This window comes from Heterocephalus glaber, unplaced genomic scaffold (genome assembly GCF_053883595.1).
Source record: "Heterocephalus glaber isolate CG9 unplaced genomic scaffold, H.glaber_assembly_v1.0 deba00000347, whole genome shotgun sequence".
Lineage (NCBI taxonomy): Eukaryota > Metazoa > Chordata > Mammalia > Rodentia > Bathyergidae > Heterocephalus > Heterocephalus glaber.
The window spans coordinates 30565156-30585828 of record NW_028258143.1 but is presented as its reverse complement, the minus strand read 5'-3'; the positions used below and the strand labels follow the sequence as shown (position 1 = coordinate 30585828).

The 20673-nt window shown below is 37.6% G+C and overlaps 1 long non-coding RNA gene across 1 annotated transcript in view; it reads right to left on the bottom strand.

Moving 5' to 3' along the window:
* LOC110344279 (uncharacterized) overlaps positions 1-20169 on the bottom strand; it is a 42058-nt gene extending 21889 nt beyond the window's left edge. Inside the window, exon 1 of the long non-coding RNA XR_015446440.1 lies at positions 20058-20169. This is a non-coding gene — a long non-coding RNA (uncharacterized LOC110344279). The remainder of the gene's footprint in view (positions 1-20057) is intronic.
* Between the last annotated feature and the right edge of the window lie 504 nt (positions 20170-20673).

Sequence of the window (20673 nt, the reverse complement as noted above, 5' to 3'; positions counted from 1 at the left end):
AAGATACAATGCTTTCTCCTTAAGGTGGGGAACAAGGGCAGATATGCTTACTCTTTATCTGTCCATTAAACTTTGAAACCTAGTCCCTACCAAAATAGTCTGGCAATAAAATGACACAATTAGGATAGGATTGGCAAGGTAGAAGTAAAATCTTTATATGTAGATGAAATGATCATCTACAAAGAAAATACTAAGAAACCTCTAGGAGCCCCTGGAACTTGTATTTGAATTTAGCAGGATTAAAAAACACAAGGTATATATAAAAGTTCAGGTCTGTGTATACTTGCTATAAGTGAAGAATTGGATATAGAAATTTAAAAGTTATGTAGGAGTACAAAGGACCTAGAAAAGTTAAAAACAAAAGTGTTGGAAGGCGTTTAGTACCTACTTTTAAGACTTCTTCTAAAGCTACAGTAATCAAGGCAGTGTTGGTGTAAGGAGAGACATATAGATCATTTGAATAAAACAGGGAATCTAGAAATAGAACCACACATATATGGTCCACTGAGTTTTGAAAGATTATTTGACATTAACATTTTATAGAATATAAACTCAATTCAAGAGCCGAGGAATAGATACTGTTTTCAGCAAATGGCACTAGAACATCTACTTGGTATGCAAATAAGATAGCTACCCCTGCTTTTTTCTGGGCTCCTGTCACATGGAGAACTGTTTTCCATGCTTTCACTTTCAGTCTATGAGTTTCTTTTTGAACTAGGTGTGTTTCTTGTATATAGCATATTGTTGGATTTTGCTTCTTAATCCGTTCTGCCAGTCTATTTCTTTTGATTAGTGAATTGAGGCCATTTGCATTATGACTGACATGGTTATAACTGATATGTAGTGACTTATCCTTGTCATGTTATTTTCCTGCTGATAGCTCTTTTATTTTTTATTTTCCCACTCTTCCTTTAATTTCTTGCCTTGCCTGGTGGGTTTCTTCTGTTGGGCCTCATGGAGTTGTGACCTTCATTGCCTTTTTCTAGGACATTGTTTAGAATTTTTGGAGTGCTGGTTTGGTATTCATAAAGTTTCTCAGGTATTCTTTGTCATGGAAATATCATATTTCCCCATCAATTTTGAAAGATAATTTTGCAGGATACATCAGTCTAGGTTGGAGGTTGTTTTCTTTTAGGTCTTGAAATACTTCACTCCATGCTCTCCTTGACTTGAGGGTTTGTGTTGAAAAGTCTGCTGTGATTCTGGTGGGCCTTCATTTGTATGTGATTTGTTTCTTTTCTCTAACTGCTTATAGTATTTTATTCTTCTGTTGAGTTTGTGGGATCTTGATTATTTTTTTCTCTTTTTTTATTAATTATATTGGTACATTTAAAGTATACAATATAATGACATTTATCATTGGAAATTTGCACCTTTACATAATCCGTCTTGGTTCTTATCTTTTTCCCCATTCCCCTGTCCTCCCTTCAACCCCTCCATACTACCTTATTTACAAAGACTTTGTTTCCATTTTTTCTTTTTCTTATATTAAAATCCACTTCCTTCTTTCTTTTTCCCTACCCCTCCCATTTCCCCTTCTCCTTTGCACCTTTTCTTCCTATTTCACATTATCTAATATACCTTTTAGTCCTTATTTACACTTTCAGTTTCTCACACTAGAGAAACTATTTGATATTTACACGTGTGTCCTATTTATTTCACTTAAGAGTATTGCCTCAATGTGCATCCATTTAGTTATACATTTCTCTAGTTTCTCATTCTCTATGGCTGAGTAATACTCCATTTTATTTAAAAAAGCATATTTGCTTTATCCAGTCTCTAGTTGATGGGAAACTGGGTTGTTTCAAGTTTTAACTATCATGAATTGTGTTACTATGAACATGGGTGCACATATATCACTGTGGTATGATTCTTCTAATTCTTTGGGGGAGATACCCAGGAGGAAATAGCTGGGTCAAATGGGACTTCCAGTCCTAGTTCTTTGGGGTATCTCCATACTGATTTCCACAGTAGTTGCAAGAGTCTACACTCCCACCTCTTTCCCTACAGCCCTGCCAACATTTGTTATTGATTTCACGATGGCAGCCCTTCTTTCTGGGGTGAGGTGGAATCTCAGTGTTGTTTTCATTTGCATCTCTCCAATGACCAGTGATGTTGAATATTTTTTCATATCCAGGATCTTGATTATTATATGTCTAGGTGTAGACTTTTTTTTTTGGATCATGGCTAGTTGGAGTCCTATATGCCTCACTTATCTGTATGTCAAATTCTTTCACTCTGTTTGGGAATTTTTCTATCATTAATTCTGTGAACGGTTTTTTATATCATTTGTACTTTCTCCTGCTTTTTTGTGGACTCCTATCAGTCTTATGTTATTCTTCTTTGCATCCAGCAGCTGCTGGACTGATTTCTCATGGTCCCTTACTATTTTTAAAAGATCTCTCTTTTCATGAACACTGACTGCAATCCTGTCTTCTATATCTGAAATTCTGTCTTCATATTGGCTCATACTGCTGTGAATTCTTTCAATAGAGTTTTTAATCTTCTGGATATCTGTTTGAATCTGTTTCATGGATTCCATTTCTTTCCTATGTTGGGCATTCATGGTTTCCATTTCTCTCCTATGCTGGGCATTCATGGCTTCCATCATGGTCCTGAGCTCATCTATATTTTTAAGTTTCTGTTCTAGAGTCTCTAATCATGTCTTTCATTCTGCTCACCATCTCTGTAGTTATCTGGAGAATTATTTTTGTTTTGAATTTTTCTAGAGCCTCATTCATCTCTTTTGTTATTTCCTGTGCTATCAGTTCAGGGTGTCCAGGTGGTTGATTATCAGATTTTTCCACCTCGTTTCTCCTTCTGCTTTTGGTGACCTGGAAGTCTGGGTTTGTGCCTTGCTTAGGTGTCTTCTCATTTCTATTTTTGTTGTTGGTGCTGTTTTTGGTTTAATTCCTGGGTTGATACTTCAATATTCCTTATTGTAAGTATCTTTGTTGCTTGTATTTAGAACCCTTATAGATTGATTGCTTCTCAGAGGTGTTTTCCAGATACAGTTGGTCTTTAAGTTTTGAGTCTCCAATGACTCTTAGTCAATCTCATTTTCAGTATACCAGAAAGGACAACTGATTAGATCAATCACATCTTAGTTCAAGTGATAAAATCAGCAGCAACAATAGCATCAAGCACAGCTTAGAAAATCACAATTTGTGGTAGTTATTAATCTATCACCTTTAAGCATGTGAATTAAATCAAAATTGAGGACCAGCCCAAAATATGTTTATAGTGAATAAATGCTTCAATATAGCAACTTTACCCTTCAGGATGGGGGCTTAGAAGGAGTTAGGGAGGGAGGGATAGATAGGTAGAAGGATAGGGAAAGGTTAGAAGTGAGGTCAGAGGATGCAAGAAGATCATGCAAACTCTAGGAAACTGTTGAAGACAAGAGGAAAAGACAAAATGAAAGAAAGACAAGAACATAACCTAACAGCAATAGAGAAGCTAGAAACTGTATTCACTTTCTTTTAAAACTAATGACAATTGAGAGAAGAAAAAAGAGAGAAGAAAAGAAAAAGAAAGAAAAATTAATCTGAATTAGGACAGTAACATGAACAAAAAGGGAGAGAGATGAAGAACAACATGGGAGAAAGAACAGGAGAGAGAGAGAGAAAGAAAAGAAAAAAAGAAGAAAAAATTAAAAATTAACTGAAAAAGAAAAATATTAAAAATAAGAGGGAAAAAATAACCTTGAAAATAAAACATAAAAATAAAAATAGAAGAACTCCATCAGGGTATGTTTCTGCTGTCACAATAGACAATGTGGGCAGCAGTGTGCAGATCTAAATCAATTAGTCTCAGCAAGCCAGCAGCAATCCCCTGAGATTCAGGCTGATTTCTGGCTGCATGGCCCAAATTGAGCTCCCTGACCTCCTGCTGGGTTGAACTCTGCAAGGTTCTACTGCAGGTTCCAGCTGCCCTTTCCCTGGAGATAGTCCAGATTCTGACGGAAGGTGGTTATCCCTCCAACTTACCAACTAAGGTGGTCTGGTGTGCCTTTATTGCAGAGATTTTTTTTTCACTTTTCCAGTGGGCTTCAATTTTCATCAAGGAGCCTCAGAGAGGCCTTCTTTCTGTTGTTCACTTCTGCTCTATGTTCTAGAACTCAGAACAATGTCCTTTCTGACCCCCTGCACCTCTGCGGTGTGGATCCAGGTAGTGGCTCAGCACAGCTGTGGGGTTGGTGCTGCTGGTGCCCCTCCTCACCCTCCCACCTCCTCAGTGCTAGGGGGGCTGTGCTCCTTGGTGCTCAGGGGCAGTGGTATAGTGCTCCAAGAGCTTTGTGATAATTTTTGAGGAAAAAACTTTTTAAGATTTTTATATACTTAAATCTTACCATATTTTTATGTTTTGATGTTGTGTTAGAAAAATTCATCCTGACACAGGTTATATAAAATATTCACCTGTATAACCTCTTCAAATATCTGTTTTAATTTTTACACATGAATCTTTACTCCATCTAGAATTCATTTTGGAATGTGATGTGATGTATAGCTTCATATTCCCGTGTTGAGCCAATTTTCCCAATATGGGACAATGCATACTCTACCTACTGGTTTAAAATGCAAGCTCTATCATTCATTGTGTGCGTGTATGTGTGTGTGTACATAATAAATAAATTTATATTTTATCTATATGATGAACACACATATTTTGACTCTGTAGTCATCGTAAGGGGTATATTGTTTGTTTCTATTCCACAAACACTATTTTATTGATGGTGGCTTTAGAAGGCATTTCAGTATCTGAGAAGATATGTCTCCTTCATGAAATTTTTTTTCAACATTGTCTCATTTACTTTCATATTGCTGCCTTCTCCAGATGAATTTATCTTTGCAAATTCAAAATAATCCCAATACTGTGTTTGATATTGTGATAAATTTATGTGTTAAATATATTATACACAATATTATATTACTAATGCTTGGTTCTTTTTTATGTCCCTTGGTTAAGTTGTCTGTTTTCTTCATATAAGTTCTGTGTATTTCTCTAACTTATATAAAACATTATTTGGAGATTCTCTGTTACTCTCAGTCAAACAATCCTACCTAAGAACAAACATGTCATTGACTATCATTATTTCTAATAAGTTGCTCAATTGTTTCTCTTGGGCTCCCTCAGTAAATAATCATATTATCTACAAATGATTATAGCAACTCACAGGGCTACATCTCTTCTCTGTTGAGTGGAGATGCTACCTAGCTTCTACCAGGTTGTTGACAAATATTAGTGACTGTATGCACAGGAAATGAAGAGCCAATAAGGAGAAGTCAAATCAGGCCCTTATTACACCTTTCTAAGACAGAGCCTGCCACCCAGTATTCTATTTTCTTGTCTATATTTCACAGTAGATTATGACTATTTTGAAAACAAAAACCATGTCCTATGTCCCTGACACACAGTCTACACTCAATATATACAGTCATGCATTATACAACATTTCATATAGCAATAGGCACATGTATGATAGTGGCCCCATAAGGTGACGATGGTTCTGAGAAATTATAAGGCCTAGTGATGTTCCAGCCATCTCAAGTACATAGCACAGTGCATTACACAACAGACTTGCTATTCACAAAATAAAATGTGTTTCCCTGACATAAATTTGCTTATAAGTGGATTTTTTAAAAATCAATGCCCAATTTTGGTGTGCACAAGGACTCTTAGAGAATTCCCCTGGACACATACCTTCTGAAGTGTCTCCAGGATGTAATTCTGGATGTTCACAGGATTTGTTTCCCTGTCTACTCTGAATGGAAACCATTACAGAAACAGGAATATTTCTCTGAAAAAAATGCATCATCAACCCAGACTTCCCAGGGTCCCTATGGCAGCAGCACTCTGGAGCTTGGCCCAGGAAGGGGTGCTCAAGGAAGACACTGATGAGACAGAGATAAGAGTTGGAGGAGGTGGCCAGAGTTCATAGGGTAGACAAAACATTAAAGTGGTTACTAGAAGTGCATATTACAGGTAATGAAATTGAGTGTAAGTATGAAGATATACGAAAGAATGAAAAAGGTCTCCTTGAAATGAAAACTACAATGTGCAAGATGAAAAAATACATTGGAACATCAAATGTTAGTGGACCTGGAGACACACCAAAAGCAATTATTCAATATGATACACAAAGAGAAAAAAGAAGAGAGAAGAAAAGAAATGGCATCAACAGTACAATTTTAAATCACTTTGCATATGTGTATACTTGGGGTCCCTAATGGAGAGGAGACAGTCAAGAGAACAGAAAATAATACTCAAATTGTTGATTAAACAATGACAGAAATCTGGGCATAGTGATGCAGGTCTATAGTCCCAGCACTCAGCAGGCTGAGGCAGGAGGATCACCACAAGTTCAAGGCCAAGGCCAGCATGATATGCATAGCAAGACTGTTTCCAAAAAAGAGCAGAAAATTGTGTAAATTTGATTAGAGCTATGATTACAAAGTAATCTTTTCTTGCTGCTGAGACAAAATACCCAACACTCATAGTTGAAGGAGGAAAGGTTTATTTACCTTACAGTTTGCAGAGGTTTCAGTCCATAGTTGGCTGGCTCCAAGGCAAGGTGGCATGGCAGAGGGACATGGGAGAGGAGAAACAGTTCGTGGTGGGCAGAAGACAGCAAAAGTAAGTAGGGACAAAACAAGCCTCTTTCTGTCCCTTATATTGTATCGAGGCTACCAGGATTAGAGTAGTGTCAAACCAATCAGTGGACTGATTTAGTAATCACAAACCCTTAATCCCAGCACCCTTAATCCTAGCATTGCACCATGAATCAGTCACATACTCTAGATTCAATCACCTCTGAAAAATCCCCATCTATGACCCCATGAAGTTTTGGGGGGACATCTAGACACGAGCCATTACAGTGACTAATGCCAGGAATAAAGAAGCTGGTTACATAATGATAAAGGGGTCAATTCTATAAGTTTTATTTAGATTTATCATCTTACTGAGACTAATCTAGATATGCAGTCAACTTGAACTTTAGTTTTTTATACCGTGCAGTTATTTCTGTGTGTGTTGTGCTGAGGTTGTGGTGGATTTTCCTTGGATACTCAAGATCATTTATTGAAAAGTGCAACTTTCCCACCACATGTCAGTGTCATCTGCATATTAGTCCAGCAGTATAACATGGGGTCTCTCTCCAGACTCTGTCCTCTTCCACTGGCCTTCTCTTCTATTTTTGAATGCTACCATAGCATTTTAACAAATGTGATACCTGGGAAAGTCAATTCAAAAGTTTATGTTCTTAGGTTTTTGTTGGTTTTTGTTTGTTTGTTTTTTGAAGACTGTCTTGGCTGTCCTGGGGTGTATGAAGTTTCAAGCAAATTTTAGAGATACTCTGTTCATGCAATAACATTAAATCTATGAATCAATTTCAATAGATTTGATTTTTTTATATATTGAATTTCCCAATCTATGAATACAGTATATCCTTCAATTTATTTAGATCTTCAATTTCCTTCAATAGTATCTTGAAATTTTCCATGCAGGGATCTTGCAATTTTTTATTTACACCTTGGTTATTTATGATTTGGTTGCTATTATAAATGGTATCATTTTTTACATTTCAATTTAATTTTTTCTTGCTGGTATGTAGAAATCAAATTAATTTTGACAGGGCAAGGGATTTAGCTCAGTGGTTCTGGCACCTGCCTTGCAAGTGCAAGGTCCCAAGTTCAATCCCTGGTACAAAAAACACACACACACACACAAATTAATTTTGATATATTAAACTTGTGTTGCCACCATTTCAATAACTCATTCTAATTGTTTTAAATATATATTATTTTTGATGTACTATATACACAATGATAACATCTACAAATAATGATAGTTTGATTTATTCTCTTTCCACACTAATTTCTTTTTTTTTTCTTGCCTAATTTCACTGGCTAGAATTTCCAGAACAACTCTGAGTAGAAGTGGTGACATCAAGCAATCCTTTCTTGTTGGTGATATCAAAAAGAAAGTTTCAGTATTTCACCATTAAGTATGATTTTTTTTAAGTATGATTTTGCTACAGTTATTTTTTAAAGATATTTTTCATCACATTAAGGAATCTCCTGTTCCTGGTTTGATAAGAGCTTTTGTCATGAATGTATATTGAGACTTTACCAAGTGATATTTTCTGCATCATTTTAGATATATGATACTCTTTTAATCAGATAATGTGGTAAATCACATTAATTTCCCAATGTTACACCGATATTACTATCCTGAGGGAAAAAAAATCTTAATATCTTTTCCTTTTAGGAATATGTTTTATTTAGAACTTTTTGCAGCTATGTTTCTGAGTGAAATTGACTTGCAGTTGTCCTTTATTTTAATGTCCCTGTCTAGTATTTGTATGATATTTACTGCGATCTTATTTTACTAATTGTGAATATTCTCACGTCTTTATTTCAGGGAAGAATTTGTGTAATAGCTGTGCTGTTCCTTCTTAAAATGTCTTAAAGCATTCACCAGAACAACTGTTAGAACCTGGAGATGTCTTTGTAAAAAAGATTTAGAGTCCAGGGATTTAGCTTAGTGGTTTCACCACCTGCCTTACAAATGCAAGGACCCGAGTTTGATCCCCAGACCAAAAAAAGATTTAGAGTAAAAATTCAATTTTTAACACTATAGGAAAATATATAATTTCTATTTTTTCATGTCATTCTTTTAGTCAGGTTCTCATTGCAGGGACAATATACTTGATAATACACAGTTTAAGAGGGGGAGAGAGTTTATTTTGGCTCACAGTTTCAGGGTTTCAGTGCATGGTCAGTTGGCTCCAAGGCAGGAATATCAAGGTGAAGGGCAAGGCAGAGCAAAGCTACTCACCTAATAGCCTCCAGGAAGCAAAGTGAGCAAGGAAGAGCCAGAGAAGAAGGGGCAGAGACCCGATATTATCCCAAGGTCATGCCCCTGTGACCCACCCAGACTGCTTTGCTAACCTCCTAGGCATCTCTCATGCCGGTCAAGCTGACAATCAAGATTAACCATGACAGTCATTTTTGCACTTGATCTTAGCCAAAGGGCCGAGAAGAGATGTCACAGTCATTTTTGGTAAGCTATGCTTTTGTTTCTTAGAAATGTATTTCATTTAAATTATCAAATTTATTGCCATAAAGTTGTTCATATATTTTTACAATCTTTTCAACAGGTTTAGAATCTGTAATTGTGTTCCCTTTTTCATTCCTGATATTAGCCCAAGTAAAATGACCATGCCCAGCATAAAGGTCACCAAGAAGTATACTTGTCCCATCTGTACGCACAGACAGGGAGAGAACACAGTGTCGAGAAACAAAATTGCTGCTTTTCACACTCTATTCCCATGAGCAAGGAGCTTGCTGGAAGGAGAAGCTTGGATTCAAAGTCGTGAGCCCTGTGCCAAGCAAAGGACAGCCTCATGGGTGGGGATGGTACAGCTTTCCCGCTAGACCTACCCAGACTTCCCATTCAGAAACCAGCCCTGAGCGGGTGCACAAGCACCTGCACCTCACTCTGGCCCCAGGCAGGTGCAGGCTGCTGGACCTAAATACACAGGGCTTCTAGGATAGTCAGATCTTAGAATGGCTACAACTTTCTCTACTTTGTTTCAAAAGTAACGATTTTCCCTAGCAGAGTTTTGCACTGAGCAAATGTTAAACTTATTATAAGAAAATTACACTTGGTAATAATATGAACTCTCAAAAATCCATTTTCCATTTCTGAAATGCGACCTCAATTTCTCCCACATTATATTTGTTTCATGGCACAGATTGGAAATAGTATCAATTTTCTGCCAGCATATTAAAACATATTTTTATTAACTAGTAATTGCAATGAGACTTAGAAATCAGGAACAAAATACTCCTAGAAAATTGAAAAATATATATTGCTGATTTTGCTAATAAAAATTATGTCTATAGTTATTGTAGTTTCTTAGGTTCATATATTCTAGTACAGCAATGCACTATGGGAATTTTCTCAGCTTCATCCCAATAATTTAACATCAAGAAGTTCAAAGCCAGAGCTTGAGGACCACATAGTAGCTTCACTCTAAGTGCATTAACTTTGACAGAATCTCATAAATGAGTCAGTACTGGTTTATGGAAACTTAATCAGAACATCCCAATATGAGAAACACAATAGGCAAAGTGGAAAGGGCCTACATGTTAGAGTTAGAAGCACCAGATTCAAATTCCAGGCTCACAAATGTGCCTAGAATATCTCAATGTCATTGGGCATAAATTGCCTTAGCATATAGTAAGAAAATGGTTGTGGGCCCAAGCCTCAGCCAGTGAGGCAAAGCACAAAGCCCTCCCTGCGCGAGGAATCAAACATAAGGCGGACTGCCCACCCACTGTGCTTGCTGCCTCACTTTCGAGATTTTGCACACCCTTCTGCAGAAGTAAATTTTGCTGTGTGGAGACTTAGGATTTTGGTGTGAGTTTGTTCTTGCGACTCCAGAGGGCTTCATCCCCAGCAGTGGGACTCAGCCACAGCAACAGAAAGCAGACCAAGACAGAATATAAACAACAGATTTGAAAGCAATTACATTTACTGAAATTGATCATTGTACTAAAGACTATATGAGAATTCCCTTTCCTTAGGAAAGACATACAAAATACTTAGGGATAGATAAGTAGATATATATATATATATAGCATGAGGGGGATAACTGATAAGCAGATGGAGTAAAATGTGAATAAGTGAATAGGTAAAGGGAATATGGATACTCAAGATTCTTGCAGCTTTTCTGTAAGCTTGAAAGTATTTCCAATAAAAGCTCTTTAAATGTCTATAGTAACAGTAAATCCACTTATGAAAAATGCATTGAAGAGCTTGAATAAAATTGCTCTGTGAAATATGAGTGGAAACCAAAGTGATATTTATAAATTAATGTGAGTTTATAGACTATATAACTTATATAATTACAAATTATAATTTATATAATAGACTATATCTGAATTAATGAAATATTATAAATAGATATTGAGTATCTCTTTCTCACCCTAAAAATTGTATGTGCATGTTGACCAAATCTGCCTTTTCTCTCCCGTTCACATGCAATTATTATTTGTGTGCTACGTGTTAGAGCGACATCTCCTGGTGAGGTGTAATATTCCAATCCAGTTCTATTGCTCATTGTGAATACCTGTCCCAAAGAGGGCCACCTTTCCTGGTCCAGAAACAGGATTCCACACACGAATGTGGGAGCAGAGCTAGAAACAAGTACAGCTTCACCACTCAAGCTAGCAGGAAGATTCAATTTCAGTGGACCTAGAAACTTTAAGTCTTTGGTAATTCACTGTCCAATGCAGATGGACATATAAAACCATCAAGAGTAAACAAAGCTGTGGAAATGTGTATTTTTTATTTTTAAAAGGTCATATCATTACTTGATTTTAAAAACTTTGTTGAACTTTCAAAAGTGTTTGATAAATGAATGCTCGTGTTATTGTGCTTTTCTTTTAAGACAAAAGATATTAATGTATGAGGGTTTTTTCTAAATCAAAACCTCAGTGTTCCGGTTTAATTGCAGTATTGGCACTTTGCAATAAATAAGTCGGTTTTGGGTTGCAGTTTGGCACTCCATCTCTAAAAGGTTCACCAGCCCTGCTCAAAGGAAATGCTCTCGTCATGTGTGGAGGGATCAGCCCAGGCTTTCCGTAGCACTATTTACTCAACACGGGGTGAGGGCACAGAAGACAGGGGAGTGAGGATTTCATGAACTCTTTCAGCCTCAAAATACACACAAAACATGGTTATTTATCTTTTCTGTGTCATGCAAGACCTAGCAACAATGTTAGACTGAATCACTAACAAGAGAGAAAGCAAGTTTCCATCAGGGGCAATGGAGAAAACAGGAAAATCAACCATTCAATGAAACGATCTGAAGCTGATAGAATCTAATCCAAAGTTTATAGCCACCAAGGGCAACTTCATGAGGAGACAGGAAGGTTAATTTTGGTGAGATAGCACAGCACTGCAGACATGGTGGCACAGGCCTACAATTCTAGGTACTAAAGAGTATATGAAAATATATGAGGCAGGAGAATTACAAGTTCAGGGCCAGCCTGGGGAATTTAGTGAGACCCTGTATCAAAATAAAAAGGGCTGCTCAGCTTAGCACTTCTTAGGCTCAATTCCCACTACCACAAAACATAAATAAACAAAAGAGGGAAGGCCACACAATTGGACCCCTCCTGTCTCTCAGGAGCTATTCCTATTCCCAGTCCACAGCTCCCAATTGTATGTGCCTCTTTCCTTTGAGCACACACACTCCCCACTTGAGTGTGTCCTGTATATCTCTATCAATAAATCTTTCTACTCTTAACCTCCATTAAACTAGAATTCACTCTTCAATTTCAGGGAACATGAACTTGACACAACAGATTGGGAGTTATAACTCTCCTACGTCAACCTTGCCAGGTAAAAATCCAGGGTCTGGCCCAGTACTTAGGGTGAGGCAGGAGCATTACTGCCAGTTCTAGGCCAGCCTGAGTTTCATAGTGAGCTCAAGATCAACCTGAACTACACAGTGGGAAAAAAAGCAAAAATCAGCAAAACAAACAAACAAAAAAGAATCTAAGCCAAGCACGGTGGTGAAAAACTATAATCCCAGTGCTCAGGAGACTGAGGCAGGAGGATTACTACAACTTGGAAGCCAGCCTAGACTATAGGATGAGATCAAGGCCAGCCTGCCCTAGAAAGTGAGACCATCTTAAAAAATAAAATAAAATAAAAGAGTGATCCCACTGCTCCCAGCCCAGAGGAAGGGGCTTACTAGCAGCCATCCCACAGCTCCCAAATCAGAGGTGAGACCTTCTGGCATAAACAGAACTCCACCCCCACCCGGGATAAAAATGGGAAGACAGATAAACAAGTCTAAAAGCCACACTTCCAGATCACCTACAGCAACCTGAAAGGGAAATGAGATGGAACACTCTGATAATCAACCACCTGGACTCCCTAAATGGGCAACAAAAGAGGATTTGGAGAAAATGAAATCAGAAATAATTGCTCAGATAACAGCAGAGATTGTGCCCATAGTGCAAAACATGATTAATAAATCTAGAGAGGAGCTGAGAAACATGTTGGAATACCAACATAGGAAACAAATGGAATTCATAAAACAAATGCAAAAAGATTACCAGAAGACAAAAAACTCCAATGAAAGTCTACACAGCAGAATGAGCCAATGTGAGGACAGAATTTCAGATATAGAAGATAAGATTGCAATTAGTAACCAGGAAAAGAAAAATTGCTTCAAAATTGTAAAGGACCATGAGAAATCAATCCAGCAGCTGCTAGATGATGCAAAGAAGAATAACATAAGATTGATTGGAGTCAAGAAACGAGAGTGCAGATGACATAAAAATCTCTTCACAGAAGTAATGGCAGAAAACTTCCCAAGCAGGGGAAAAGAACTTGACATACAGATAAGTGAGGCATATAGGACTCCAAATAGCCTTGATCAAAAAAATCTACACATAGGCATATAATTGTTAACATTCCAGAAACTCAACAGAAGAACAAAGTTCTACAAGCAGTTAGAGAAAAGAAACAAATCACATACAAAGGAACGCCCATCAGAATCACAGCAGACTTCTCAATGCAAACCCTCAAGTCAAGAAGATCTTGGAGTGACCTATTCCAAGCACTAAAGGAAAACAGCCTCCAACCCAGATTGATGTACCCTGCAGAACTATCTTTCAAAATTGATGGAGAAATAAGTTACTTTCATGACAAAGCGCACCTTAGGAACTTCATGAATACCAAACCAGCACTCCAAAAACTTTTACATAACATCCTAGGAACAGACAATGAGGATCACAAGCCCAGGAAACACAGCAGAATGAACCCATCTGGCATGACAAGAAATTAAATGGAAAGGGGGAGAATCTAACAAAAAGAAAAAGTCATGACATGATAAGTCAATACGTATCAGTTATAACCATCAATGTTAATGGTCTCGATTCACCAATCAAAAGAAATAGACTGGCAGAATGGATCAAGAAGCAAAATCCAACAAGATGCTGCATGCAAGAAACACACTTAATTCAAAAGGCAACTCATAGACTGAAAGTTGAACGGTGGAAAACAATACTCCATGTAACGGGAACGCGAAAAAAAGCAGGAGTTCTCTTTGAAGATCAAGTGAATTTCAAACAAACACTGATTAAGAGAGACAAACAAGAAAACTACATCCTTGTAAAGGGAACAATCCAAGAGGAAGAGATTACAATCATAAATATCTATGCACCAAACAATAGTGTGCCCAACTATATAAAACAAATACTAACAGACAGGAAAAGTCATATATACACTAATACAATCTTAGTGAGGGACCTCAATACCCCACTGTCACAAATAGATAGACCAACTAGACAAAAAATAAGTAATGAAATACTAGAACTCAATCAAACTCTTGAACAAATGAACTTAACAGATGTTTACAGTGTTCCACCCCACAAAATCAGAACAAATGTTCTTCTCAGCTGCACAAGGGTTGTTCTCCAGAATAGACCACATACTCACTCAGAGAACATGTTTAAGTAAGTGCAAAGGAATTGAAGTTATCCCCTGTATATTATCAGACCATAGTGTGAGGAAATTGGAGATGCATAGCAAAAGAAACCGAAAAAACTTCATAAACCCATGATAATTGAACAAAACACTTCTGAATAACCAATGGGTCACAGAGGAAATCAAAGAAGAAATCAGACAGTTCCTTCAGTTAAATGACAATGACAATACAACATATCAAAATCTATGGGACACAATGAAAGCAGTCTTACGAGGGAAATTCATAGCGGGAAACACATACATTAGGAAAACAGAGCGAGCCCAGTTAAACAATTTGATGCTGAACCTCAAGCTTCTAGAAAAAGAAGAGCAAGACAAACACAAAGCTCGTACAAGGGAGGAAATTATAAAGATCAGAGCAGAAATCAATTCAATGGAGACTAAGAGAACAACACAAAAAATTAATGAAGCCAAGAGTTGGTTCTTCAAAAGAATCAACAAAATTGACAAACCCTTAGCCAACCTTGTCAGAAAAAGGAAAGAAAAGGCCCAAATCCATGCAATTAGGAATGAAAAGGGTGAAACTACAACAGACCCAGCAGAAATCCAGAGGAGCATCAATACCTACTTCCAGAACCTATATGCCAATAAGATGGAAAACAAAGAAGAAATGTACAGATTCCTAGATACATATGAATTACCAAAGTTAAACGAAGAAGACCTAAAAACTCTGAACAACCCAATATCAACAAATGAAATTGAAAATGTAATTAAAAACTTATCAACTAAGAAAAGCCTGGGCCCTGCTGGCTTCACTGCTGAATTCTACAAGACAGTTAGTGAGGAACTATTGCCACTACTGTTTAAACTCTTCAATGAAACTGAAAGGGAAGCAATACTCCCAAATTCATTCCTGGAAGCAAGGATCACCTTGATCCCCAAAGCAGAGAAAGACCCAATGGAAAAAGAGAACTATAGGCCAATCTCACTAATGAACACAGATGCAAAAATCCTTAATAAGATAATGGCAAACAGAATGCAGAAGGTCATCAAGAAGATCATACACCCTGATCAAGTGGGATTCATCCCAGGGATGCAGGGATGGTTCAATATACAAAAATCAATCAATGTAATACACTATATCAATAGAGCCAAGGACAAAAACCATATGATTATCTCCATAGATGCAGAAAAAGCACTTGACAAAATCCAACATGTATTTATGATAAAAACTCTACAAAAAATTGGAATAGATGGTCTCTACCTCAATCTAATAGAAGCCATCTATGAAAAACCAACAGCCAATATCATGCTAAATGGTCAAAAACTGAAATCCTTCACACTAAAATCAGGAACAAGACAAGGATTCTGCTATCACCACTCCTGTTCAGTATAGTTTTGGAAACATTAGCCATGGCAATTAGACAAGAGAAAGAAATAAAAAGAAGAAAGACAGGAAATGAAGAAGTCAACTTGTCATTATTTGCAGATGACATGATACTCTATATAGAAGACCCCAAGAATGCCACCAAAAGTCTTCTCGACTTAATCACCAAATTCAGTAGAGGAGCTGGATACAAGGCCAACACACAAAAATCAATAGCTTTCCTCTACATGAACAACAGACTCAGTGAGATAGAAATAGGGCAAACAATTCCTTTCACAATACCATCAAAAAAACTGAAATACCAGGGAATCAACCTAACGAAAGAAATCAAAGACCTCTTCTCTGAAAACTATAGCACTCTGAAAAGAGAGATTGAAGATGATATCAGAAAATGGAAAGACATCCCTTGCTCCTGGGTAGGAAGGATCAACATAGTGAAAATGGCCATATTTCCAAAACTGCTATATAGACTCAATGCAATCTCAATTGAAATCCCAGCAGGATACTTCATGGACCTTGAGAAAACAATCCAAAAATTCATTTGGAACAAGAAGAGACCCAGAATAGCAAAAGCAATTCAAAGTAACAGAGACATGGCAAAGGGTATCACAATCCCCAACCTGCAACTATACTACAAAGATACTGTGATAAAAACAGCATGGTACTGGCAAAGAAACCGACCTGAGGACCAGTGGAACAGATTAGAAGATGCTGAAACAACTCCACTCACACTCAGCCATCTCATCTTCAATAAAGGAGCCAAACACCCTCACTGGAGGAAAGATAGCCTCTTTAATAAATGGTGCTGCAAAAATTGGGTTTCAACTTGTCAAAGATTAAAACTAGACCTATATCTCTCACCATGCACTAAACTAAAATCAAAATGGATTAAAGGTCTAAATATTAAAATAGAAATGCTGAGTCAGCTGGAACAGAGGTTAGGTAGAACTCTTGAGGACATTGGTGTAGGAAAAGATTTTATGAGCAAAACCTCAGTTGCCCATGAACTAGCACAAACAATCAACAAGTGGGATCTCTTCTTACTAAAAAGCTTCTGCACAGCAAGAGAAACCACCAGCAGGGTGAAGAGACAACCCACAATGTGGGATAAACGCTTCACCCGCTGTTCCTCAGACAAAGGCCTACTATCTCAACTCTATAAAGAACTTAAAAAGATCAGACCTCCCAAATTTAAACACCCAATCTGAAAATGGGCATCTGAAATGAACAGATATTTCTCAGACAAAGAAATAGAAATAGCAAATAACTGGAAGATAAGTTAGGTAGAACTCTTGATGACATTGGCATAGGAAAAGACTTTATGAACAAACCTTCAGTAGCACGGGAGCTAGCACAAAGAATCGACAACTGGGATCTCATCGTATTAAAAAGCTTTTGTACTGCAAGAGAAACTACCAACAGAGCTAAGAGACAACCTACAATGTGGGAAGAAATATTTAGCAGCTGTAACTCAGACAAAGGTCTACTGTCAAGAATATACAAAGAACTGAAAAAAATCAGACCTCTCAAATTCAAAGACCCAATTCAAAAATGGGCATCTGAAATGAACAGACATTTCTCAGACAAAGAAGTAAAAACAGCAAATAAATATATGAAAAAATGTTCAACATCACTGGTCATTCGAGAGATGCAGATGAAAACAACACTGAGATTCCACCTCACCCCACAAAGAATGGCTGCTATCAAGAAATCAACCAATAACAAATTCTGGTGGGGGTGTGGAGAGAATGGAACCCTTCTCCATTGTTAGTGGGAGTGCAGACTGGTGCAACCACTGTGGAAATCAGTATGGTGATACCTCAAATAACTAGGACTAGAGGTCCCATTTGACCCAGCTATTCCCCTACTTGGAATCTTCCCCAAAGAATTAAAAGAATCATACCACAGTGATATATGTGCACCTATGTTTATAGCAGCACATTTTGTAATAGCTAAAGCTTGGAAAAAGCCCAAATGCCCATCAACTGGAAACTGGAAAAAGAAGATGTGGTTTTTTTATAACATGGAGTACTACTCAGCCATAAAGAATGAGAAACTAGAGACATTTATAGCTAAATGGATGCATATTGAGGCCATACTCTTAAGTGAAATAAATATTACACACATGTAAATACCAAATAGTTTCTCTTCTGTGAGAAATTGAAAGTGTAAATAAGGATGAAAATGATTAAAATGAATACCTGATAATTTGAAATAAGAAAAGGTCCAAGGGTTTGGGGATGGTGGAGGGGAAAGGGGAAAGGGAAGAAGGGAAAGAAAAAAATTATGAGAAAAAAAATGGAATCAAACTCTGTGTAGATAGGGAAAGGTGGAGGGGGTGGAGGGGGTGAAGGTTGCACAGGTAATGGGAGTAAAAATAAAAACTAAGATGCATCATGTTCTGGTACAAACACCCAATGATGAGTGTAAATGTATTTTGTACCTAAAATGTACCAATAAATATATTTTTTTTTAAAAAAGAAAGAAATAGCAAATAAACATATGAAAAAGTGTTCAACATCTCTGGTCATTAGAGAAATGCAAATGAAAACAACACTGAGATTCTGCCTCACCCTAGAAGGAATGGCTGCTATCATGAAATCAACCAATAACAAATGCTGGTGGGGCTGTGGGGAAAGAGGAATCCTGCTCCACTGCTGGTGGGAGTGCAGACTGGTGCAACCACTGTGAAAATCAGTATGGAGATACCTGAAAGAACTAGGACTGGAAGTCCCATTTGACCCAGCTATTTCCCTGCTGGGTATCTTCCCCAAAGAATTAAAAGAATCATACCACAGTGATATTTGTGCACCCATGTTCATAGCAGCACAATTTGTAATAGCTAAAATTTGGAAGCAGTCCAATTGCCCATCAACTGGAGACTGGATAAAGAAAATGTGGGTTTTTTATAAAATGGAGTACTACTCATCCATCAAAAATGAGAAATTAGAGACATTTATAGCTAAATGGATGCATATTGAGGCCATACTCTTAAGTGAAATAAATAGTACACACATGTGTAAATACCAAATATTTTCTCTAGTATGAGAAACTGAAATTGTAAATAAGGACTAAAATGTATAATAGATAATGTGAAATAGGAAGAAAAGAGGCAAAGGGGAAGGGGAAGTGGGAGGGGTAGGGGAAAGGAAAGAAGGGAATGGAATTAATATGAGAAAATGAAAATATGGAAATAAAGTCTTTGTAAATAGGGAGGGATGGAGGGGTTGAAGGGAGGGCTGGAGAAGGGGGAAAAATAAGGACCAAGAGAGATTATGTAAAGGTGAAAATTTCCAATGATGAATTTCATTATATTGTATACCTAAAATGTACCAATAAAATAAAATTTTTTAAAAAAGAATGTATCACATCTCCAGACCCTCAGTTGTATCTGTAGTATGAGGAGATGCCTGACACAGCTGTTATAAGATTAACTGATCTGTTCTCAAGACCAAGCCTGAAATATGTAGGCTCACAAGAGATCCCATGACTATTATCACCCTGCAGTTCACAGAGAGGCAAAGTGTCTGGGGGAAGCTCCCTGCCTTTCTAGCACTCCCCAGCTTCTCTCCCCCACATACCTGCCTTTCTGTATGAGCTGAGGGTTAAGGGTGGACAGTAGGAGAGGTAGGTGAGGACAATGATCCAATCTGCAAGATTTGTGTTTCGTGTGGAAGATTTTCTTCAGCTCAGGCTACAGTCTTTCATAATAAAGCAGCTTCTGTGTGTATTTCTTGTTCTTTCCAAGCACCTCAGCTGCTGTTGAGGACAGTCTTGACCATGAGTGACATCCAGTTAATGACAACAAAAGAGTGATATAGTAACACAATTATTCAGAAAAGTTTAGATAATGACTGCTATTTGCATAGGATTGCTGCTAACACAGGTCATTGCAAAGGTGAGGCATGGGGAGAGTGGTTGGAGTGGGTGTATGTTGTGGCAGAAAGGGTCTGGGGAGTCTGGAGTTAGAGACCTGAGCTCCATCCCCGGCCTCTGTGAGGGTCTCTCCACCTCCTTGATTCCCCATTCTCTCCTCTGTGCCCATGTCCTTTTGCAGGAGAATGAACCAACAAATGCACAAAACATGGTGCCTGGCCCCGGGCTGCCAGTGCCAGCCAGCAACCAGCCTCAGCTATGTTGGTAGAGCCCTTACAAGTACCTGAGGACTGGCAAACACATCACTTCTTTTGGCCGTTGTAAGGATCCTGTAACATATTCAGAGCAGGAACTCTTCTCAATGAGGCTATGTGAGCAGTTAAGGGTATTTGGACGCTGCAGGGAAAAAAATAAAAAGTCTTAATCTGATTGAGTCCTGTTCATTTTTTTTTAATTATTTTATTGAGGGAAAATCAAAATATTAAATTAATCATTTATTTGTATTATTTTGCAATGCTAGAGATTGAAAAAATTATCCAATTTAAAGTGAACAATTCAGGAGCTTTCAGTACATGAAAATTTATTCCTATGTTTTATCCTGTTTTGTTTTATGGTTTAAGCTCTTTATATTAAATATGTTTCTCATTGCAGGTTAATTTACATACACCTGTCCCTCAGTATCCATGGGGATTTGTTGCAGTACCTTTGTGGATATCCAATCCATGAATCCTTAAGTCCCTCATAAAAGTGGTGCAGTACTTGCATATAACCTACTCACTGCTTGTATAGTTTAAATCACCTCTGGTTCATACATTAATGCCTAATACAAAGTAAATGCCAGGGCCAGAGATTTAGCTCAGTGGTTCTGCCACATGCCTCGCAAGCACAAGGTTCTGAAT